This window comes from Lepisosteus oculatus, chromosome 24 (assembly GCF_040954835.1).
Source record: "Lepisosteus oculatus isolate fLepOcu1 chromosome 24, fLepOcu1.hap2, whole genome shotgun sequence".
NCBI lineage: Eukaryota > Metazoa > Chordata > Actinopteri > Semionotiformes > Lepisosteidae > Lepisosteus > Lepisosteus oculatus.
This window is the reverse complement of record NC_090719.1, coordinates 11708021-11732797: the sequence shown is the minus strand read 5'-3', so window position 1 is coordinate 11732797 and position 24777 is coordinate 11708021. Positions and strand designations below refer to the sequence as shown.

Sequence of the window (24777 nt, the reverse complement as noted above, 5' to 3'; positions counted from 1 at the left end):
TTTAACATGATCATTGTAGATGGGAATGCGCTGTTACTTTACTCACCAACCTAACACTGTTCTCCTCTTCAACATTGGTATCTCGTTAATGCATTGTAAAAATCTCCGTGCGTCTTTTAGCTGCAGCGCAGGTACAGCCAAGTTAGAAATTGTTGTATTACCACATGCAGCGAGAACCCCTCACAAATGGTGGTGGTGGGGGTTTGGCTAGTGGGACCACCCTCTGCTTCTCCCCCTTGTTCACGCTAATTTAATTTGGGGCCCCTTTCTCCGAATATTCTGCCAGGTGGGCTAAATTGTGTTTAAGCTTTGTGAGTGAATAACAGTTCACAGGGGAGTGAACTGGTACCACTGTGCTTATTTTTGCTTATAACATGAGCCAGATTTCTACGCAGGTTCTAAAGGCAAGGTGACTTTAACAGAACCACCATTATGTCCCTGGAAAAGCAGACTGTGGGCCATGTTTGTGAGGCACAGGGGGAGGAATGTCCCGTTGACATCCATCCACTGCCACTGAACCCTGCTTTTTTGCAGGGTCTTTTGGAAATGTATTTCTTGTCTTCTCAATTCTAAAAATTCAAAAGTTGGTTTCGTATTTGCTTACCCTATTCTGTTGTACAACCTACCCCTCTCCTGGCATTTTGGAATTTGTTTTGAAGTTACTGTCCAAACAGGTGAACCTAATAAATAAAGGTTAATAAATAAAGGGACATTTGTTCCCTTTCTTTCAGAAAGGGAAGTCTTGCCATACAGACTCCAGAGTGGAAAAAATAAAAAATTCTCTTCCCCTGAAAAATTACATAGTCAGAACACTTCTACGTGGCTACACAACATAGCATTGCCACAACACAACAATGTAGTAAAGTTTCACGCTGGCTGAAGCCTTGGTTCCCTCATTTTTTCCTAATTTTACAAGGATTCATTGCTCTCCACAAGAATAGTTTCTGGGTGGGAGGTACGTGGAATTTTTTAACAAGAAAAAAAATTATTTACAAGTTCCCATGTTTTTTAAACTTTTGTGTCTCTCAAGGATTTTATTTCTCTCTTGGAAATACTGTAAGTGAAAATATTGTGTAACTAGGGGCAGCCAGAGGAACACAGTTTAAAGTCAAAGACAATAAAGACGATGTGTCACTAACAAAGAGACACTATGAAACTCAAAATCATACAGTACAGGAATGGAAATTTCTTACACAGATGATTGAAGGGAATTGCATTTGTTTGATTATGCACTGAGAGGTATACAGTACTTGGTGGAAGATTACATTTGGAACTTTGTTACAAATATGTGAAATCCTGAAGGTTATTAACAAAATCAAGCAATGGAACAAACTACCCTGCCACTGCTGAGGACAATTAACCCGTGGTCCTTCTAGAAATGTCTGTTTAAGATCCCTTAATCAGTAAACTACTAGAAACCAAATGAAAGGTGAGATCGAATACCGTCCTTTCATTTGTAATTTTAACTTTGTTTATAAATCATGACCATCCATCAATTTTCTAACGGCTTCTTCCAATTCAGGCACGGTGGAGCAGATCCTAGCCCCACAAGCCAGGAATAGTAAAGCAGCATACACCATTGACAGGATGCCAGTCCATCTCAGGGCACACAACTACAGACCGCACAAGCTCACACCTAGGTTCCCACACCTAACCTACCATTATGTCTTTGGAAAGTGACAACAAACCGGAGCACATGAATGCCACATGAGGAGAACATACAAACTCCACACAGACAGCACCCCACGTCCAGAATTGAACCTAGGGCCCCAGCACTGTGAGGCAGCAATACCAACCCCTGGGCCACTGTGTCACCTGATTCACGATCATTGTGGCCTAATTCGATTACTTTATTGGCCATATACAATTTCTTGTATTAGGAATTTGTCTTTTCACAGACCCCAGCTTGCTCTCCAAGAGACACACAGAGAGGGAGAGAAGCCTGGGGTCAGAGCACAGGGTCGGCCATTTCTACAGCACCCCTGGAGCAGCTGGGGTGAAGGGCCTTGCTCAGGGGCCCAACGGAGTAGGATTCCTTTTCCGGCCACGGGATACGACCCGGCAACCTTCCAGCCACAGGCACAGATTCTTAGCCACAGAGCCACTGCACCACCCCATTCATTGTAATGAATTCTAGTGAAACACTTTCCTGCACTCTACTTTTAATAAATTGGTCTAGTGCACAAACATGGTGGTTTTTCAGTCCTGACATGGAGCTGAATTTCTCTGGACACTACTGCCATGTAATCAGCAAAGTTCTGAATGAAAGCATTTTGGTACGGTACATTAAATTTATCAGTGGTGATACCATAAAACAGAAGCTTTGTGCTTTCCCTTTTCGACTTAATTTTGTGCTATGAAAGCCACATTAAAACAAAATTTGTAAGGAATTCCACTCATTCACGTTGCAGTGCAATAAAATTAAATTCATATGTTTTGGTTTAGAATCGTAGAGTGATCTTTGTGCTAAGCATTCCATTGTGTTTTACATCGAAAGCAACTGAAAATCTTGCAACCACCATTTTGACCATTTTAACGGGGTTTTCATTCCAAAACAGTTTTGAAAATATGTGACTGAGATACTGTTCAGAATATTAACTTGCAAGTAATGAAAGCAAAGCGTAAGAGAGAAATAGGAGCTCAGGTTTCTTCTGTGTATAGTTTACCTGCTCCTACTTGATAAATGTTCCTATGATACTGAACTGTAGGTCTGCTACGTACAGGAGATACAGTATGTAAGCAAACTGGATGTATGGAACTATGGAAAAAGCAAGGTTGACTTGATAAATATTCATTAACATACCTTAACAGTTGTTTATAGTCTCAAATTTAGTAATGCTACTTAATGGAGTTGTTGTGCTTAAGAGTTGATATAATGGGAATAAACAGTGAGGAAATAAAAAGATTGACAAATTATGTGTAGTAGATTTGGGCCTGTTTTATTCTTGACAGTACCTGTTGTGAATCATGTTCTAACCTTTACCTATATGTATATTGATTCTTTTAAGATTTTCTGCTATCTCATTTTCGGTATCTTCTTATTGTTATAATTTAGGAACAAAGAAATGTTTTCTTTGCTAGATGTGTTGATTGGTGTGTTCTTTCACCAATGCACCAGAATAAGTCATTCCTGCTGCTGAAGATGCCTTATTATCATTAAGAATATGATATTATTAAGAATATTAATAAACATAACCAGACCAATACATTATCACGGTTGTGTATCATCTGGTAATGTTACAACCACTTCTAGCAGTGCAAAAAAAACCCAGTTGAAGCCATTGTTTTTGGATCCAAGTGGCATGTTATTGTATTTTTACTATATGAGCAAGGAGGATTTGGGGATGTTAGCCCACTACGATTTGAACATATTTTGCAGTTGTTAAAGGTCAGTGATTTGATAGGAGTGTACTGTACCAAAAAAAAACATCTCTCAGCAAAGTGTTTACTCTCTGTCTATCTTGTCAGATGTACACTTGAAAGGATGTTATTAGAGGGAGCACTGTCATCTCTTACCGATAACATCCCATGCTTGTGGTTATTCACCCAGAAAAATAAATTTGCAGCAGTTTAAACTGGTAATTTAGGTGGTTGCATGTTTCTTTAATGAACTGCCAAGTAGCAATTGTGAAAAACTACAGATTAAAAAAAGAAGAAAATTATCCTAATTATCATTCTGAAAAAATGTCCGAAAAACAGTCCTTTGTGTCAGCATTATATTTCTGTACCTTAACCAGTAGTTTCATCAATCAAGCAATTTTTATTTTATAGATGGCTCTTTCATGGTGAGCAGCGCCTAACAGTGCTTTCAAGTGCATCATGTTGCAATCCAAAGAGTGCACTGAAGAAGCAGGTATGTGCTCTATTTATGTACTGGCTGCTGGCATTCGCATGTTCTGAGAAAGAAGCTATTGCACTCTCCTAGCTTCCTCAGTTACTATACACGTATGAACAATTCAGACTTCAAGACACTTTCACAGCCCATTTTATTTGCTTGCTGTGACATCTCATAATACGGTGTACTTTGTATAATATTGTGATCTTCTTGTCATAACACTTTTAATGTTTGACAAGAAAATCACAACACATTAGCTCCAGGTAGAAACATCAACTAATGTAAAGAAAGGGATTCCCCTACAGTTCATTGTAAGATCTTTCAAATGGCAGCCAGTCATGGACTGTGTGTCCCTGCATTTATTTTCTAGCAACTCCTGGATTACCACTTTCAGCAAACATCATGTCACAGTCATGTCATGTCAAAAAAGTCCAAATGGCAGATACCACTATCACGTACAAGAGTATGGCAGTGCAGTGAAAGAGAGAACACATTAAAAGTAAACTCCTCTTGTTGTTGGTCCAGGTGTGACATTAAGTGTGTAAAAAAACCTTATTCTTCTTTGCTTTTGAGATGGAACATCGTTATAGTTTTATAAGTGGAGAAAATGATGCATCGCAGCAAATCTGGTGCAAAAAAAAAAACTAAGATTGTCAGCTGGGAGACTCTGAAGGCTTTTTGCTAGTTTCAGAACCGTTGCGGTATTTTTTCTTTTGTAGAAACTGGTTCTTGCTTCAGCCTGAAGTAAACAGCATGATAAACAAGGGCCAAAACCCTAAAAAATCTCTGTCTTCCTTGTGTGGTCTGTTTTAAAATAAAACTGTCTGGTGGATATTTATGGAATGTTGCTGACTTTAGAACAACCAACAAAAAAACATAATTTTGCTGATTATTTTCTGGGACTGCTTGAAAAGTGGCCATCCTAAAACCTTCAAGATATTAGTGTATTTCTGCTTTAGGAAAGAGCAGCGTAGTTTGAATGTGTTATACAATAACAGGTGAGTAAATGTTTTGGTGACTGAAGAGTGTTTATATTATATTCTAGTAAAACAGGAGACTTATGACAATTGGAGCATATTAAAGAAACACCTTTAAGATGTTTATTTTAAAAAAAGATCTTTGAATACTTTGAACCATAACTTTTCATCTTCAGAACCATTTCTTATATTTATCATAAATACTGTATAAAGGAAGTTGGGTGTTTCTTGTCCTCGCGTAGATTATGTTTCTAGCCTTCTCCATTAAGATGGACAATGCTACAACTAATAGTTTTCCAAATATTAGACAAAACATTTTTTTATTCCACTAAGCACTTGGATTTCTACCTACTGCAATTGGATGCCCTCTTAGAATATCTTGATGTACTGTTTGTAGAGGAATCAAAATTTGCCTATTATAAAAATAATTTTTCTGAAGTTAAGAGCTAAATTAAGAGAAATTACAAATCAATGTTTTAACTTCTACTGAGCTGCTGTATACTCTATACAGTACTGTGCCCAGTGAAATCCAAGATAATATAAAATATGTATTTTGATAGAGGGGCATGGCAATTTTTTACTCTTAAATTAACTGCTTTAGCTAGTGATAATCTGCATAAACTGAAACAGCAATCCTCGGCTCAAAACCATCAAAATAGCTTCCAAATCTTGCTCCATGGAAATTCATACACTTGTACTTTGTCTTATGTACATGTTTGTAGCTGAACCCTTACATGCACTTAGAACTAGTTTGCCTCAACCTTTTTAAGAATGTATAATTAAATCTCATGTATAAAATCTTAAAGAGATTATCAAGATGCCCTGAAAGCTGAAAACTAGGTTTGGGTCATGTACAGTAGATTTGGATTTGGGAAGATATGCTTTGAGGCAAAAATGTAGTGCTATTATGCAATAGATTTAATCAGTCTAATGACATACGATGCTCACCACACCTGTTATGAGCTTGTCCACTAATCCTAGTGCAACAATGTGAAAGATGAAAGCCCTCATCTTGTCGGTCTCAAACACACTTATTGCAAGTGATTACAAACGAAATGGTTAACATTACTCCAAATGTGATGCCTAAATCCCTGTTCATATTTAATGCACTGTCATGTTAGTGGTACAGTACATGTATGTCATATTACAGTACATACTGTACTCTGTCACCTTTCATTGTGTAGCTGTTTGGGAAATGGGGTGGGCAAAAATGAAGTACATTTCAATTTAGGGTAATGTTTCAATTTAGGGGAACAGCCCATACATTGTTTCTGTTCACTTTAGAATTGCTATCTCACTGCTGTGCTATAATCAAAACTAAGGTATTCATGTGATTTTATTCAGCTCTTAATGTTAAAGCCAACAGGTCTGTTATTAGGGAGATATTTATTGTTTTTAAGACATTTGTAGGAGATCGAGTGTTGTTTATCTTAACATTTAATCAAAATTGAATGTACAAAGTTAGCTAAGATGCAATATCATCTCCCAGCATTCATTAACAGTTTTCTTTGAGAGTGACATGGTTTATTTTTCCCATAGTGTAACAAACTGTTAGATTAAAGATACAAAACTAAATTCATGAAAGAGATGTTTTCGTTACTCCTTAAAGGAAATAATGGAAACACCAAGTTTTCAAGACCATGTAATTCATCTCACCTTTAAAACCCCTCAGCTGTAGAGGCCTGGGCTAAAAAAATGATGATATATATACATACATTTCATATCAGAAAAATCAGACTTCTTCAATCTAAACAAACACTGAAAGACTGGAAGGCAACAGCATTTTTTTCATTAAGTGAATTAAGTTGTTTTACTTCTGTATTCATGGCATGTACTGTTATTTTTCTGTTGAGATTTTATGATTTTCCTACTGTACATAGCGTGCAAGTTCCTATTCTCCTTTTGGCACCAGGTGAGAGACATACATGCTCTTTCAGGGAGGTGTCAGAATTCATGTAAGCACATAGGCGTCATGACTATTCATCAAGACTATTTTAATTTAAATTTGGCTGAATATTTAACATTCCCTGGATACGGGGACACATCATTTAGTTTATTTTGAGCCTCAAAGAATATCATATGTAACAGCAGATGCACTGTCATTTGATTAAAAAACACACAACGTAGTTTAATCAACAGGCAGTCTGCATCTAGTAGCATGTGTGAACACCTTTGGCAGCAATGCAAACTGTTCATCTGTAAGTTATGCTTTGCGCCAGGTTGCAGATGCTGTACTGAGGGATGGTGTCCCATTACTCTCAGACAGCCTGTTGAATCGTGTGCCTTTTGATCATCCCACTTCACCAACAAATGATTAAACGATCTCAGATCTAAAGAGTAAGGGATCCATAGTAAAACTCACATTTTCATCTCACAGAATAGCGGTTATTCTATGGACTAAACAGTAAACTCTCTGCTTACCTCTGGCTTTTCCTGTTTACAACTGCTTTTTTGCAATATATGCCAGGGACTTGTGCAATATATTTATATTTATAATGTGCAATACGACTTTTTGTGTACTGTTCTGGTTTGTTCTTTGTATATTTTGTACTGTGAGCAACTCTTCTTAGTGCACTTCTCACTGACTGTACTGATTGTATTGTACTGTATGTATTGTATTGTTGTATTATTGTATCATTTTGTTACACTGTGCTGTGTTGACAGTGCTAAGCTGCTGTTGCACTGCAGTTTCCCTCACGGGAGCAATAAAGTATCTATCTGTTACAAAAATATTATGAACTTTAATGGAACTGAGGTCCCAGGTCTGAATCAAGTAGTGCTCTACAATCATATTGTCATCTAACATTTGTTATTTTTTGTAGTGACAGGACATTCACACCCAGATCATCACACCTGGATTTTCTCATCAGCTAATCTGTTGTACACACGAATTAGCATGAGGTTCTGTGCATTGAGTCACACTTGCTGATGTTCATCAGTGTCCTATCTGCACTCTCAGAAGTGAGGTAAATGAGTATTTATGTGCCACTCAAGGTCACTTGTGTTGATTGCGGTTTGTCATTAGGGATTAATGAATCAGTATGATATCATATACTGTATACTGTATATATAATCAATATCCTAAAAACATTTTCTATAATAATAATAATAATAATAATAATAATAATAATGCCTATTATTATTATGCATGGTAAATAATCAGTAATAAAAATTCTTCATTGCGTAGAGAGATAGAAAGCAACAATGCAGATTTAATATAAAGGACACATTTTTGTATTTGGGTTGCATTTTATTTATTGTGCGGCTTCTTGATATCAAATTTAAAAAGAACTGCAGTTTACTTTTATAGAGCGCAAGTAAGCAAGTCCAAAAAGAAACCTAAACTGTGGCATAACTACATGCCCAGCACTTGCAATGCCTGAGCTTTACTTGCAATGTGATATTTTAGAAAATGGCACACAAAGCATTAGCATATAATTTTAAAAATAGTTTGTGATCCACTTGACCTTTGCAAGCCTCTAAATGTTTTGTCAGCCTGCTTAAATGTAATATGCCTAATGTGATAACCTTAGTTCCAAGCGGTTTCAGTTTCCTTGCAAGGCTTAAAAAAATTGAAATGGAAACAATTCATTTTTAAAAAGCTGCACCTCATTGTAAGGGTGGCAGAAACTATTTCCAGGAAAAATTCTGCATTGCGTACGGGGATGTTCCTGCATTGGCAAGCGTGTAGTGGCTGACAGAGTCCTGTGCATGCAACGATAAAGCTAGTGGCAAGGAGAACGTCAGGAAAGCGCTGAAAAATCAGTTTATCTCTTCATCTGACCTTTACAGAAAGCAAGTCGAGTGCTCTTAGAGAAATAAAAATGGGTGTCTTTCAACTGCCAAGTAACATTTGTTGTTACTGTTTGCAAAGCTGAGGGCATTGATTAAGAATCAGGGCACATGTTGGGAATTACTGTTAGGTCAAAGCAGACCTCAAGGGCGAGACAGCAGACATTGGAATACAGGACAGAGGGGTCAGGCCTGCAATGCAAGTGTAATACAATAAACTTTATTATTGTACAGTATTACCCTGGAGGAGGGGGTAGCTCTCAGTCATTGACTCCCAGAAGTTTCCTGACAGTTTAATTAGGTTTTCCCTCCCCCCCTGTGCTGTGCAGCTTATTCTACGTGTGGTACTCTCTCGGTTGACATCCTACCCCTAGAGGGAGCTCCAATTCATTCCCGTTCCTAGTTTCGTGTGATTATGCATGTCCTTCCGGTGTGTCTGGTTTCCGTTTCCTATTTAGTCCCTGTGTCTCCAGTGTTGTTGGCTCAGCATTAGGGTACGGATGTCATGAGGCCCATCTAGCACCAGGTCACCCCACATTCGTGTCCTGAGGGCATAGGCCTCATCCCCGACATCGCCTGACCCCTGATCCCGGAGCAAACCTCTGTGTTTGTCCCGTTTTTGCCTCTATGCATAGGGTCTCTTCTGCTCTTTTGTTCATTCCATGGCTGGCCTTTCTGGCATCCGTGACAGGAATATGATGCAAAGGTTAAGGGTAACTATGGTGACAGGAACACGTGCTAGGAAAACCTGGGTTCTGGAGAAAAAAAAACAACACTCCAGACATTCAGCTGCAAAGATCAGAGACATGACATCCAAATGAATAAATCTGAATCTGTGAGCAAGAGTGCAGGGAATTTGTAAGATTGTCAAGTTAAATGAAGGCAGACAGACATGGAGATTTGAAAGAGCAGATAGGAAATAGTGGAGTCATGCTGGGACCGAGAGGGCTATGATTGTGCACTTGGTGGACTTTGGAGATGACAACAAGCAACAAAGGAACAGGAGCTGATTTAAAGCAGATGCAACGAAAACCTGATTGAGCCAAGTGTTTGAGCCAACAGCATTTTGATTTTGATCCTTCTCTTTGAAACCTTGATTGTGTCTCATGTACATGACATAAAATCTATAGACTATTATACATCATAATATTTTTCTAAAAACAGAATTTGAATGGAGAGCAGCCTGCGGCTTAGAAATATTTGTAATACATAGTTTACAATACTTTTTAGGCATTTCATTACCCATGGATGAAGTATGTTTATATCACCTATTTACTTCAGTATAAAAACCATTATGGCATTTTTGGAGAAGTTAAAATAATCATGAACAATTTCCATGACAATCATCACATTTGTTAAGTGTAGAACTACTGTATTTAATGTTTTTAGATGTACTTCCTCACCATCTTTAGTCTATTTATGATACCATGCAGTTTTAAATTCTCCCTTACATTGTTCCATTGAATCACCTATCTCTGTTTATACAAAGCCAATTAAATAAAAGACAGTAATATAAGTCAATAAAACCTGTTACCTAACCCATTGCTTTTCATCTTTTAGAAAATGCACACATTAAAAACAGGAACTTAAAGGTTGCTCTCTCCATCAAAGATATTTCCCATTTTAATGTGTTCAGAATTATTGACTACATTACCGTACAAACCACGTCCTGTAATGTTTCTGTGCAGTGTCTGCCCTGGGAAGCATTGCAGGAATAGATTTTCTAAACACATACAGCACATTCACATTTTTTATATGCCAGTTTTACATACTATCAAAATGTACGTTATCATTGATAATACAGTGCAATGTGCTTTTTTCCACCCAAGTATTCTTTGTCATATATTGATGGTGAAAACTGCAAGAGCTCCTGGAAATTTTAATGAAATACAATTAAGACGAAACATTGATTTTTATTCAAGTGCATTAAGTGACTTCAGAGTAAATTTGATGGAGGATGTGGTATGCTGGCATTTTGCTTTAAACTTTTATAATCGATTTATTACCCCTTTTCAGAAATGGCAGCTGAAGATTCTGTATGCACTCAAATTAGGCAGTGTTGCGATGACAGATAGCCGGTCCACATCCTGTCCGACAGAATATTTGTACATCATTCAATTATCATATTAACCAAAATCAAAGACATTTCAATTTCACTTGTAATTCTCTAAAGTAGAAGATAAAGGTTCAATATGAAAAAGTACCAGATATTTAAACTCAATTATGATTTCCTGAAATACACTCATTTCTGTATTTGTGGGCGTCTATTGTAAATGTGTGCAATGATTTTTGTGTATCGGGAGTTTATATTTTACGTCAAGAGCACTATGATAGTTCTGTGCAAAAAGCTAAGTAGATATTCTGTAAAACATCTTGTAAAATGGTCCATGTTTTATTGTAGGCACTGTACAGTATTTGACAATCTCTCATCTTGTTTTTGTTCCACTTAATATTGAAAAGCTGAGGCTTGTGTTTCATCTGGGACAAATCTTAATTTCTGAAGGTACCAGATTCTGAAGGTGGCTTCCTGAGTTTACAGTAAATGCTAGTTTTATTTTCAGGTATTTTTTAATTAAGATTTTCTTGGGCTCCCTAGTCACTGGATTAAAAAATTCAAAATGTTAAATACAGTAGGCTGAATAAATAAACATACTAATTGCAACAATCTTTAATTACAGTTAGCATCTGATAATTCGGTTTAGATGGTATTGTAAAGGTGGAGCAGAATATTGCCAATATTTTATAAAAGGTATTGAATATGTCAGCAAAGATAGAAAATGTTGGCTGAATGTCAAACTTAATTGTTTTGAGATATGTATTGTATTTATAATATCAGAATTGTATTGATTTAACGGGAAAGGACATATTTACTGAATTTATTTTGTGTCGTATGCCAAGTTATCTTTCAGTTATAATAAAAGGATAATCAATTACTTATCATTCCCAAAACACCTGAAGCATTGATCCTGTTCTGTAGTTTTAATGGCTCCAATTAATGTCAAAGCTGAAATGCTCCTATAGCCAGAGTAGTTGCAATTGGTAGCCTTCAACAAGGCCAGGCAAACATCCCTACTGCTGACTTTTGATGCTGTCAGCTTGCTATTTTTTATTAACATGTAATCATTTCATTAACTTGGTTTCTGGCATGAACTGAAATGGTCAGAAGAGCGGTGAATAAATACATTTTTGATTCTGGTATTTAATCCAATTCAATCCAGGGTAGAGCTTCAAGATCAACATTCATACACAGACCTAGGAAAACAAGTGGAAATAATGTATAAGATAGCATTCCATACAGAAAAAAAGCAGACATTTCTTTACACAGAGTCAAGAGACAATGTCTGGAAAGAGTTCACCAGCCACTCTGTTGAGATCTAAGTTTATATGCTTCTAATATTACATCCATCTGTTTTCTAACTGCTTCTTCAAACTCAGGGTCACAGGGAAGCTGGAGCCTATCCCAACAAGAAGCAGGCACACGGCAGGGTACACTCTGGATGGGACACTAATCCATTGCATAGAACACACAAACACAGACACAGACACGCAGACCCTCCCACCAGGGCCAGTTAACCTGCCAGTACTGTATGTCTTTGGAAACTGCAGCACCCAGAGGAAACCCATGCAAACACAGGGAGAACATACAAGCACCCCAGGGATTGAACTAAATGCATCATTGCTGTGAGGCAGCAGTGCCATTTCTAAATCATTATAGTACTTTAATCATTTAGCGTCATTTCTTGAGAACTGGATTGAATGCATTCTTAGATCATTAAGTTACTAGGAATTGAAGTCTAGGGCTATGAAGCTATTTTGTTTTCCTATTGTTGTTTTTTTTATAAGATGGATACATCTATAAACTAAAGAGGAAGAAAATGAGAGGTGGCAGGAAAAAATGAAAACTACTCAAATGAACTTGCGCATGCTATGCCTAAATAAATGGAGTTTTGCTTACCTTATCAGATGATGTTCATTCAGAAATGACAATTTGCATGTGTTAAAATATTTCCAGAAACTTAGCACTGTTCACAACAGTTCAGCAACAACATTAGGGTTGTATTGGATTTTTGTTGAGGGCCCACATTTTTCACATTCATTCATCCGTTCTACTGACCACTCACTAGGGGTGTACTTCACTGGGATTCTTCTATGTATTCCAATTTTTGGAAAGTTCTCTGTATTGTTATTTCAATATGGGATTGGATATTCATTTATACCATGAGGTACAGTAGTTGAGATGACTAAATGACAATTTCCTTTCTTACATTGTGATTCCCAGACTTGCCAAGCTTCCCCAGTTGAACCCTTTGATGCAACAAATCAAAGGTCATATCTGTTTCGGGCTAATCATAAGACCAATTTGTTCAGCAAGAGTGAAGGAATTTCCTTTCCTTCGTTTATCCATTAAGATCGACTACATGAACTTTTTGTAATTCTGCCCCTCACATCTGAAGCTGCAACATTCATTCTGGCCTCCTGAGCTGACAAACTCGTAAACTAGCAGCCAGAAGCGATCAGCTGGATGTAATGTTTTTCTTTAAACTTAAAAGGTGAGACTGCCAGTTCAAATGGCTGTAGTAATAGGAGCACCTCAGACAATTCAGATCCTCAATGGTAATGACTAAAATACCGGCTTCCAGAAGCAACCTTAGTTTTCCTGGAGGGGTCACACCTGTTCAGCTTCAGTGAGTTGCAGGATAATACAGCTACTTTTGTTTCTGCTTTAAAATTTCTAGCTCATTTCTAAACCATTGCATCTCCTTGCACCACCCTGTGTAGCCTGCTAAAGTCACGCTCACCAGATTAGATTTGATACTAGAATGATTTTCTCGTTCCCTCCGCCTTGTCTCTAACTTTCAATAAAAGCTTTGCTTTTCAAATGTTCACCACATTGTGAATGTACTTTTGAACTCAACACAATACATTTTGGGAGTTTGAAAGTGGGTATGGTGATTGGCAGTGCATCACTATGATCAGAGAAGGCTGGTACACGTTCACATTTCCCTCTTTTATGTTTTAAAGTTGGACACTGTATACGGATGATTGATACTCTATATCATTCACAGAGAAATTTGTAGCCCTAATCAAGTTTGGCTGGCTATGTTAGGCTGATGTTTGTTTGTGTGGTATATAATGCAGATCTGTATATCCAACAACAGCTTTGCTTCCTCTCAGAAAGCTTCTTGTGCAGCCTAAATCAATTATGAGAAACCCCTTCTCTTTTACAGCAAGGAAAATAAGCATCAGTTACTGGAGTTATTAATTTATTACTGGAAGTCCCAGTTATCAGCTCAGTATTAGATAAGAAGCCTTCCTCAATAATGCAGTGCTCAACATAAAGATCAGCTGTTTTTAAAGAACTTATATTTTCTCGTATTAAGCTTTTTCTGCAATGATTTGTTTTACAGCATTTGTTAAATATTGATAATGGGCTTTTTGTTATACTGTAACAGTGCTTACATTAAAATTTGCTTTATCATTTAACCTTACAAGTACAGTGAAAAATAGTATTATGGTACTGAAAGATAATTTATCATTTTCGACTGATAGTACTTCAAGAACAATCATAGCACTTACAGTATATCTTAGGTACTGTCACATGTTTAGCAAACTATCACACGTATTCTCCTTTTGGTATACACCATGCATAAAATAAAACTGTAGGAAGTTTCCAAATGGTAAAGATATTGATGCATTTCTTTGAAAGAGCTCCCTGTGCATTTCCCTGAATCATTGACACTGTTAGATGGGATTGATACTGGCAGTGCCAACTGAGGAACTACCGGTCAAATAAGCTTCAGTGGTGCCAGTAGCATGAGTCATACACTGAATGATCTGAGTAGCTTAAGGGCATATCAAGCCTGATGTTGAGAACAGACTTATCTTTCCTGACTGCCAAATCAGTTTAGTCAGGAGGAAAGGCCATCGTGGTTGCATGTTACAAAAAGGCACACTACCCATAGTTACTACTTCTACACTTTTCAAGCAGAGATTCTCCATAAATGATCATTTCTTTCTCAGGAACCCTCACCTCATTGAATTCCACAGTGAAAATTACCTAAACAAATTTAAATAAGCCGTCACATTTGCTGTAACCTTAAACAAGATTGAATATCCTGCCATCTTATGGAAACAAGGCTTCGAATGCAAGTCCATGACGGTCTCTTAGGAAACAGTATCCAACAAGTCACCAGCATGCCATCAAGCTTCTTCTGGACTAGAGAGCAGTCTCTCATTACTCTCAACAGACTTTTTCCTGAGGCCCACTCACAGGATGACCAGTGGCAAGGAAGTCTGTACCAGTTTACCTTCAGAACCATATTAGTTGAAAGGTCACCTGGCAAGTTACAATGGTAGCAGCTTGAAAAATCTGCCTGGTACCTCGGGGGCAACCTCTAGGCAATGGACCTTAAAGCCTTGTCTCAGAAGATGCAGACCCAATTCTCTCTCCAATTGATAACACATATCGTCAATGAATCATTAAGGCCTGGAATTTATCTCTCATCCCACACATTTACAGTTAATATCCCTTTGTTATAAAAGGTTTCTCATTAACGGTTGGTCAGTATCTAACCATTTTTGTCATAGATTCTAGAATAGGCTATTTCTGCTCAGTTAAAAGCTCACTTAAAAGTAAGATGTCTTAAACCATTTCAATCTGGGTCCAAATAGATGCATAGCAGAGGCATCATTCTTTTTAGGCTGATGACTGCTAAGCCTGATTTTTATCCTTTTATCCTTTATTGTCTTCTTCCCCTCCCACATACAGTAGGTTAGAGTAGGTTGTTAGTATTATTGGAAGGGCTTTGTTGTGATTTAAATCTAATCTATCTGATAGAAAATAATTTGTTTAAATAGGGCATAGTTTCTAATCTTCATAGTGGCTTTAAGAACTTTAATATGGACCTAGCAAAGTCCATATGCTCAACAACTTGAAGTAATAGGTACATTTACCATGGCTGTCCGGTACAGTACTCATTTGCTGATCTCCTCTGTTTTGCTTTGCCTACCTTTACCCCACCCTGTATTTAAACTGGGCTCTTAGTATTGTTGTATGACCAAAGTACTTGCACAGAGGTGTTCTGGGGGCATATACTGACTGTTAACACCCTGGCATGTGGATTGATTCCGACCATCTCAGTGAAACAGTGAAGCTGTAAAAACAGCAAGTTGCTCCAAACATTGCAAAATAAACATCATGTGTTGTCATCTGTATCTGCAGCTGCTTTATTATTTGAGAAATCCAAATGTCCCTGTTACTTATTGTGACATAAGAACTTTTTTTAACACCCGGTCCCTAAATTGGAAGACTGAAACATTAAGGTATTTCAGCATTGAAAGCTGTGTTGAATGTAACGGTGTCACATATGTAAGGAAACTCCATTCTGATGGTCACAGTGGTAGTTTGGCTACATTCTATAGGAAGGACTTATTTATTAAGGATCTATCTGTTTATTCTGTCACCTCTTTTTAATATCTTATTCATAAATTCTGGCCCCACTGCATTGCTGATTTTACTAGGCTAAGGGCCTCCTATGTCCTGCCATGTGTTTTTATCTGCATATGATTATTAATCTATTTTATACTGCTTAGAACTTATTCAACTGGTAAGTATTACAACCCACATTTGCTGTGAGACCCTTGATTTGGTCTGTGTTTCTGGCCAAATGATAATGATATTCAGGAAATGTAACTATATATTTTTTATCTTAAAGCTGTGTTATTTGATGTTTGTATCCTAAAAGTAAGATGCATTACTTTTACACTAGATATTTGAAATCTGTGAACTCCTCTGATTTGTCTAATGCTATTCTTAGTTCTCCCCTTGTTCAGGATTGGACATATTCAACTGGCTAGCAGTTTGAAGACTGTGTTGATTAGTACTCGGGATAAATGAGCTCCCCTTAAGACATGCTTGCTTTCCTTTAAGCTCTACTCATTGACTTCACAGCATCTGGATTGCTTGAGTAAAAAACAGGCTTTGAGATTCACATGCAGGGATATAATGAACATCTCATGCTTCTGCCAGATCTTCTTATATCTCAGATCTAATCAGCTCTGGGCTACAAAACCATAAAGTGCTTTTTCTGTTACTAACAATCTCATGATTATGATTATGATTAATCTACTTTGTACTGCTTTCAGCTTCCTCAACTGATAAGTTTTCCAACCCACATTTGCTGTGATTTGGTCTTTAACTTTTATAGACTGTTCTTTTTCCACCCTGATCTTTGTTTTTTGCATTTCTTTCAGTTCACGATTGATGTTATAACTCTACATTTATCTGAAGAAAGCTTTAACCTTGTCCCTGATTCTAATAATTATTTCTTAGCAACTTGTCGGGTGTTGGAATCAGACATTCTTCTGTCTTCCATAGATATGGAAGATTATATGTGACTATGGAAGGTGGAGACTGAAGAACCTTCAAGTAATTTTTTTGCTAGAGAAACATAAACTAGATGTAATCATTTCTATAAGAGCACATTCTACAAATGAATGCAACCAAGTGTGATTTAATGGTGTCTTAGTCTTCAACCAACTAAGGAAAATAGATTTTTTGGCTGCAGTTAGACCCACAAACATAAATATTGTGCCTGAAGATTGATAGTTACTTGGAAATTGTCAGACTTCAACAATGTTTTAGAACATTTCCAAAAATGTATTGTTTTTGATTGACTGTCTTTAAAAATAGTCAAAATAAAGTAGTAGTGTCTTGCCTTCTCAAACCCAAACAAGACGCTTTACAGATTTCAGCTGCACTTCTATACTTTTATCATCTTCTTTCATCAGCTGTTTTCATCAAAAATGTGATTCTTTTTTTTTTATTTGGTCAATAGCTGTCAACATGTTTCTTTAAAGATATATTCCCGTGATTGGAAAGTCATGCACAAATCTGTGTTTGTTCTCGGTACGTGGTGGAGCCTGGGTCTTTCAACAAATGGTTACTGGATTCATTTCAAAGCATTATGTTCTGCAGCAAAATGTGTTCCATATTTTCTGAAAATGGACATGCATAATTTTAAAAAATAAAAATAGACAAAAGGAGTGAGAAAACTGTTGAGTTGTGAGGATCTTGAGCTGCTCATAAGGGACAGTGTTACCGCCTGTGGACTGCCAGGAGGCTCAGTGGTAGCTCTCTTACAGTTTCTCCATCATGACCTGAGCTCCCCTTCCCTTTGGTCCTGGGCCCCTCTCACACGAAACTCCTGGCTCGAGCCAGACTGCATTGTGGTTTTGTGTTGACTAATGTCCAGTGCGGCGTTGTACTAGAGCTCACCAAATTCATGAACTGTACATTTCAAAGATCAAAATTAAAATACTCCGAAGACTTTTGTACGTATTCATTAACTTCAAAGCCACCACCGATATTATTTGCAACAAAAATACTATTTGGAAAAGAACGAAAATAATTGCATTAGGCCAGGAACAAAAATTAAATTGTATTACTTTCCTCATTGGGTACAAATGTCTCCTCACATTGCTCCATTTCAGTAATCCTACTGGTGTGATTACTGTGTTTCTAAAAGGGAAACTGTTTATTTGAATTGAGTGCAATTCTAGAGGTCCCATATGGAACTGGTATATCCTTCATTTTCATGTGGTCTGTTTGATTTGAGAACTGTGGGGCTGTCTATAGGTGAGGGCGTATTTTGGGGTATTTGCAGTTTTCTATAGGTATAGTTTCAAGGCCAGGGGAACACTAATTTTGTATAAATTGGCCAAAAGCCATGAAGCTGTCTTCTTGAAGTAGCAGAAACAGCCAAACTCTGTCCTACACCTAAAAGGACTGCTTGTTCATTACCTTTGCGCATGGATCCTATAAATATAAACCACTTTAGCTCTAGAAGAATCCCTTTGAGTCTCATACACCTAACATTAAAAATACCATTCAGCCCAGTCTCAAAGTCCTTGGCCCAGTTTCCATTCAAAATAAAGGATTCAGCCTCTTAAAAAAACAAGTTGGGGAAAAACACAAAGCCTTGTTTCCCAGTTCCATGTTTCTGTTCTGTTTGTTTGACCCATAGGAATGTCTCCAGAGTAACAACCTTTACTTAAAGGGTTTCCACAGACTAAAAAGGTACCTTAACCATTTCTGACACTGGCATGGAAAATGCCTATGGCCTATAAGAAAAGGCCTTGCAAATGAACAAGTCCTGAGTCATATTTTTTTTCCAATTTTACAAATACAGCCTTTTGCTATAAACACACATTTCTAATGGTAAAAGGGGTTGTGTTTTCCATGTTTCTATGGTCGTCTGGGGCCCAAATTTAAGTTTTGTTAAACATTAACAGTTTGAATTTTACTAAGAAATGAAACATTAACAGTTTTTAATGCTACCTTAAAATAAGTAATACAAGCTTTGCAGCGAAGCAGATGCCCAGTAAATGTGCACTCCTGGGGTTTTCCACAAAAAATATATTGAGCTATTCGCTGAACCTTTAACTTGCTATGAAAAAACAGGTAAAATGTATGTGGACATATTTTTAAATTTGTGTTATATGAGGAAAGCAAGTCTGGTTAGATATGAAAATATGTTTTTATTTCCATTTCAGTCCTGTCAATATGTTATGAAATTTGCTTAAATATCATTCATATGAATTAGTCTCATAAGTTATATCTCTGTCTCTAATTATGTAACCTGCTTTTGATTGCAAAGGATTATTCAATTTCAAAAAATTAAATTGAAATTACATCACCAAGATAATACAAATTCACTTTTTAAGCTTCTCTACTGGTCATGAAAACACATAGAATGCCACAAATTAGAGGACAATATTTGATCCTAAATGCTTATTTGGTTGCAAGTGCTCGGTTCTGACTCCACCCTTCTTCTTTAATTAGTCATGATATCTCATTGGAATTTTTGTTGAAATGGTATCCCATAAAATGTCTTTACATTTTCGTGAAGTGGGGTACCCAAGCTTTCGCACAACAATAGGGTAAGCAGGCCCAAAGTGGTGGAGTGTCATGTCAAGACCATTTGGTTAGTTTCAATTGGTTCCAGGAAACTGCTGGGCCAGATCCCTATTCTGGAAGGACGTAGAGCTGTTTAGACATGTTGAAGGTTCCTGTCCCATACACGCAATGGTACAGTATATGCCCTGGTGGAGCACAGCAAGTGTAGCTTATAAAGCATGGTTGTCAGTAGGGTGGGGATCATGGCCACAGATTTCAGCTTAACACTTTGTAACACTTTAAGAAGAGAAAGGCCTCTATTCTCTCAGGTTCTTCAAGTCCTGGTCAACTTCATCATATGAGAAGTGGCCATAAATAATTTCTCCTTCATGAGCTACGTAAACTTTACCTGTTTTAAAGCAACCTTCCTAATTTTAAAAATATGAAAGCAAAAGACTTCCCCCCACCTCAGACCCCACCACCAGAGTGGCCAAGGACCAGCGAGCCATTTACTGTAGATAGTTAAAGAGCTTAATGTCTCATTAGTGAATGGGGACCATTACTGTCCCTGTGCACTTGGAAAATAGTTGGGGGTTTAAGGAAAAGCCTGAATGGTGAGATGCAAATCTTGTAGGTATGACCTTCAATCAGGAAGAGGAGGTTGCAACAGTAATGTTCTGTACTGGGATCATAAAAGTACACATCCGTCAAATCTGTAAATGCAAATCAATCCCTGCCTTGATTTGTCTAGAGCAGCGGGTGCATCATCAGCATGTAGAACTTCAATATATTCAGAGAGGCAGTGAGCCATCTTGGTGACTAGTAAATAAATGAAATAGAAATGCCCTGCCATTTTTAAAAGATCAGTTGGGCAGAATACTGTACACTACAGCAAAAACTTGGGTGTCTGGTGGTTGATAACAATCGGGAGCATGTAACAACAAAGTGAGAAATGATAGGTTGAGCAGCCCTTGGGATTCTGCTCTGGAGAAGGAAGTGGTTTAACAGAGACAGAGAATAGAGGATGTAAATCCCTTTAGGGGATAACTTGATAACTTGCAGCCTTGGACTAAAGCTGCTTCGGATGCAGAAAATCTACATCTGCTCCTTACACTATAACGAAAATCTCTGCCCTGTGGTGTTACAGTCCTTGGTTGGAGTTTTATTTTTTTCTAATTGCTTTCTCCTCTTTTCCCAGGTGTTGCCAATTAATTAATTAAGTAGAAGAAGTGGGAGCATTTAAAAGGTCAAGACGAGACTGCAAACAGGGGGAGGAGGCGGCTGAGAGATCAGATACGTGTGGGGAATGGAGATAATTGAGCGGTATGTGGCTTTTGGGATGGGGAAAGACATGTTGTATGTATTTTTGTTTTGGTTTGGTTAGTCAGTTAGTTTTCCCAGGAGAATCCAATCTTTTGGGTGTTCTTTTTATGTTGCGGCTTTTGGTCAAAACCTAGATATATTATTTTAAGGTCGTAACAGTGGGATGCAACAGGTTCAAAAAGCTGGGTTCTCCCAGGAACTCTCAACCTTAAGGAAGACAGGGTGGCAGTTGAGACTGCAAGGGTTTATTTGTATCCATTCTTACTGTTAAGAAGTATTCCATATAGACTTGACATTGCTATATTAAACAGCTTGCCTTGATGACCAGGAGCTCCTATTAGTAGTTAAGTCAACTTAAGTTTCTTGGCAAAGCGAATCTGTGACAATTGTTCCTGTGCAATAATACAGCAAAACTTTCAACTATCTGACCTTGAAAGCATTTCACGGCTTTCCTTTAATCCATTCTGGCTTTTACACCATCAGCTTTATAGCAGCTTTGAAAAAATATGCAAATACTTTACGTCAAAATGAAATAATTGCATCATTGAAGTCATCAGAGCTGTATAAAGTTTCTTTGAGCTCTCAGTAATCTGCTGGGAGCTGGATCTAAACATCCCTATCAAGGCAGAGGATGGGAAAAGACCTTGTCATGTCTTGTGTGGGCTGTGGAAAGGGATGTGTTAAATCAGAGAAAAGAAATATGCAAATACAAAACACAAGATCACCTGTATTCCTGGAAAAAAGCAAAAGAGAGATAGGGGGTGTGGAAGGGAATCTTATCAATGATTTGGAGCCATTTAACTCTTTTTTAGTTGGAGTTCGGATACCCTGACCTTTGAAAGGTTTTATTCTCATACTGTTTATCCCTGTCTGGTTTTGCAATTCTATCTGTTGTCTGTTTTTTATAACTGAAGTCTGTCTCCAGACTAAGCAGTCTATGATCAAAAATGCTGATTCACTTGAAGGTCAGATATATCATTTCACATTTGGCGTTTTCCAGCTTGATGGACATTTGATTTTATTTGATTAGAATCCAAGGAGGCTGATGTACATTAACAAATTAAAGTTTGATTGGCCACCAAGATGACATTGCATAATACTGGCAACTGTATACCGTGGCTTTTACTTGGAGGGGAGTGGAATTTCTTGTGTTATCCAAGCAGCATTCTCTCACCTACACCACCTGAAGAGCTTTGTTTTTTAGTTTTGTTATGTACTTCACCTTTGCAACATTACCACAAAGCATAATAGAAACGCATACTTAACATTTGTTCATCCAAATGTCAGCTTGTTAAAGCTAAACGTTAATAATGCCCCATGTGTAAATAATTCACTGGTATATGTGTCCTATCTCTGTTGTTAAAATGTCTGAATGCTATATACTGTACACTCTCCTTTGTTTTAGATTTAGTGTGTAGCAGGCTGTCTTAAGAAAAGGCTACAACCTTCCACTAGAGGCCTCTATATAGCCTCTAATTATCTGTAAATAGCCACACTAGGGGTGAAAGAAAGGCAGGTTTCTAAAATAAATGGAAGCATTGAAGTGGGATGCAAATTTTTAGAACGTTAAATCAGTGTTAAAGCAAAACTACTTTTGGGTTAGACAAAGTCCTCAACCAGTGGTTGTACCCTGTGCTTGCCTACGGATGTAAAACTGGGCCTCTAAAACAAGAATTATTAAAAAACTAAAAGCAATATAAATTAACATTGGTAAAAAGTGGCTGGATATGCTGAACAGTAAAAAAAAATCTAGATCAAGAAGATTGTGCCTTGGATCCCAAGGGATGAGAGAAGATCAATTGGAAGGCCTCATGCATAATGGGGAGATGAAATTAAAATGTTGTTAGCAGTTAAGATGGGATAGCCGTGTGTTTAAGCAACACTTTCTTTAGTCTTGAAATGACACCAGTTCTTCACTGTCTTAATCATCGATCACCTTGTAAGCTTGAATCATTTTAACACCTTCTTCATCTGTTGATGATTTAACATCTACAGTATGTCTAATGTCCTGGCTTGGACCCTGGGAAACTGATGTTGTGTACCACAACTTAAGACAGAGCAAATCTTAGTCCTGGTCTTCCTGACACTAGTGCCTCTGGGTTTTCATTTATTGAACTTTTCAGACAGTTGGGTAAGCTTCAGCTCTTAAGCCATAAGAATTTTTAACTTAGCTATTGAAATGCATAATTCAGTTGAGATCTGTATGCTTTTTAATTTAAATCTTGTATTAACTAGATAAATAAATTGAGACCAAATACCATGTAAAGTGATAACCTGGAGAGTGAACCTATTTATAGAGCACAATTGCTAGCACGATCTGAGCCATAACCTTGCACAAGGGTACAATAGCAGTGTCACACACATGATTTGAAACCATGACCCTCTGTAGTCCAAGGCCCTGAATACTACTCTGTACTGCTACCTGTTTGTGGTTCTGTTGGGACCTAATTTAACATTTTCAGCTAATTTAAATAAATCTTTGCTCATTTATGTTTTCAATCCAATAACTGTGAACTCAGTTGTACAAGAACAGGAGACACTTAAGTCATATAGTATACTGTGGATTTGAAACTTTACAGCAATAATATTAATAGTTAATTAACTTGACATGTTCAGGCTAAACTAGCTGTTATGCACTTTAAACCTTTTTTAAACGTCTCTTTGCATTTGTCTGTTTACAATGATTAAGTACATAAGTACTTACCTGAAAGGGAAGCTTCGGTGAGAAACTGGGGCAGTGTTCATTTCTGGTACCTCTTGAAATTGTCACTGGTCTGAACTGGAAAAATAAAATGTTTTTAGATGTATTTGACAGCTATCACTTGTAGTTCTTTTTTCTTCCTTTATTGTATCATTGTCTCTGTGACAGAAGGCTCTGCTATTAAAACAGTTTGGCAGCAGACTCTGTACTTTCTAAATATAAGACTTGTTGGCACCAGGCAACTTTTCAGAACTTGTTTCTTTTACTTATCACTCGCCTTAAAATAAGGGGACATAGTACTGTGTTCGTAATTATCTGTTGGCAGAGATTCTGGAGGTGATGTCAGCCGCCACAACAACTTTGAGAAACTGTGTGTGAGGTACACAGAATGCATCATAGTAATATATCAAGCCTTTGCAAGGCTATTATAGAAATTATAGGTTCTGTTTTAAAAACTAACAAATAAATTATTTACTAATTGAATTAGAAACCTTCTTAGTTAAATTACACCTCTTTTTTTGTGGAAGTAGTTTCTCTTGTTTATTAATGGTACAGGTAACAGGGAGGTTAGGTGCAATATTAGAGACCATCAATCTTCAAGAGCTCTTTGGACATTATACTTTATTTGGGAGAGCAATGGAAACTAAATTGCCCATGCCGTTGAAAAGATGGTCTTCTATCTTTAAGTGAAGATTGGTGAAGATTGGTCTTCTGTTTCATAGTAAAGTTGAAACGGATATCCCACATATAGTGTGAGGTCACTGTGGCAGTTTAATTTCTTTGTGAGATAAGTAAGAAGCCCAGAAACAATATACTAGATTTTCAATAACAAGAACCAGAGACGGACTTTAAAAGCTAAGTTCTATGAGCAAGCAGTGTTTGACTTGTGAAGTTAAATAATATCTGGTTATTCAAGCATGTCTACATTGAGTTTAAAATACCGAGCCAGAAGTATTAGTAGTAAAAGTAATCAAAGAATAAATAGACGTCTTTTATGTAGTGCAGGAAAATAAAAAGGATTGCTGTTAATGCTGGTCTTCATCCAGTTATGTAGTCCTGTTGGGTTCCTTGTACCATGTGTATATTTACTTAATAAAATAAACATTCTGCTGTCGTAATTATTTTGGCACATTTTATGTCAGATTTGGTATGCCATTAAAGGTGTTTGAAGAGCACATAAAAACAGTTTCAGATGAGTGTTTGTTTGGCGATTTTAGTCTTGGTGTGTTTGGAAATGAATGCACATGAAACC

At 37.3% G+C, this 24777-nt stretch overlaps 1 long non-coding RNA gene across 1 annotated transcript in view; it reads right to left on the bottom strand.

Moving 5' to 3' along the window:
• Positions 1-23698, bottom strand: part of LOC107079881 (uncharacterized) — a 37798-nt gene extending 14100 nt beyond the window's left edge. The window contains exon 1 of the long non-coding RNA XR_001480788.2: positions 23529-23698. This is a non-coding gene — a long non-coding RNA (uncharacterized lncRNA). The remainder of the gene's footprint in view (positions 1-23528) is intronic.
• Between the last annotated feature and the right edge of the window lie 1079 nt (positions 23699-24777).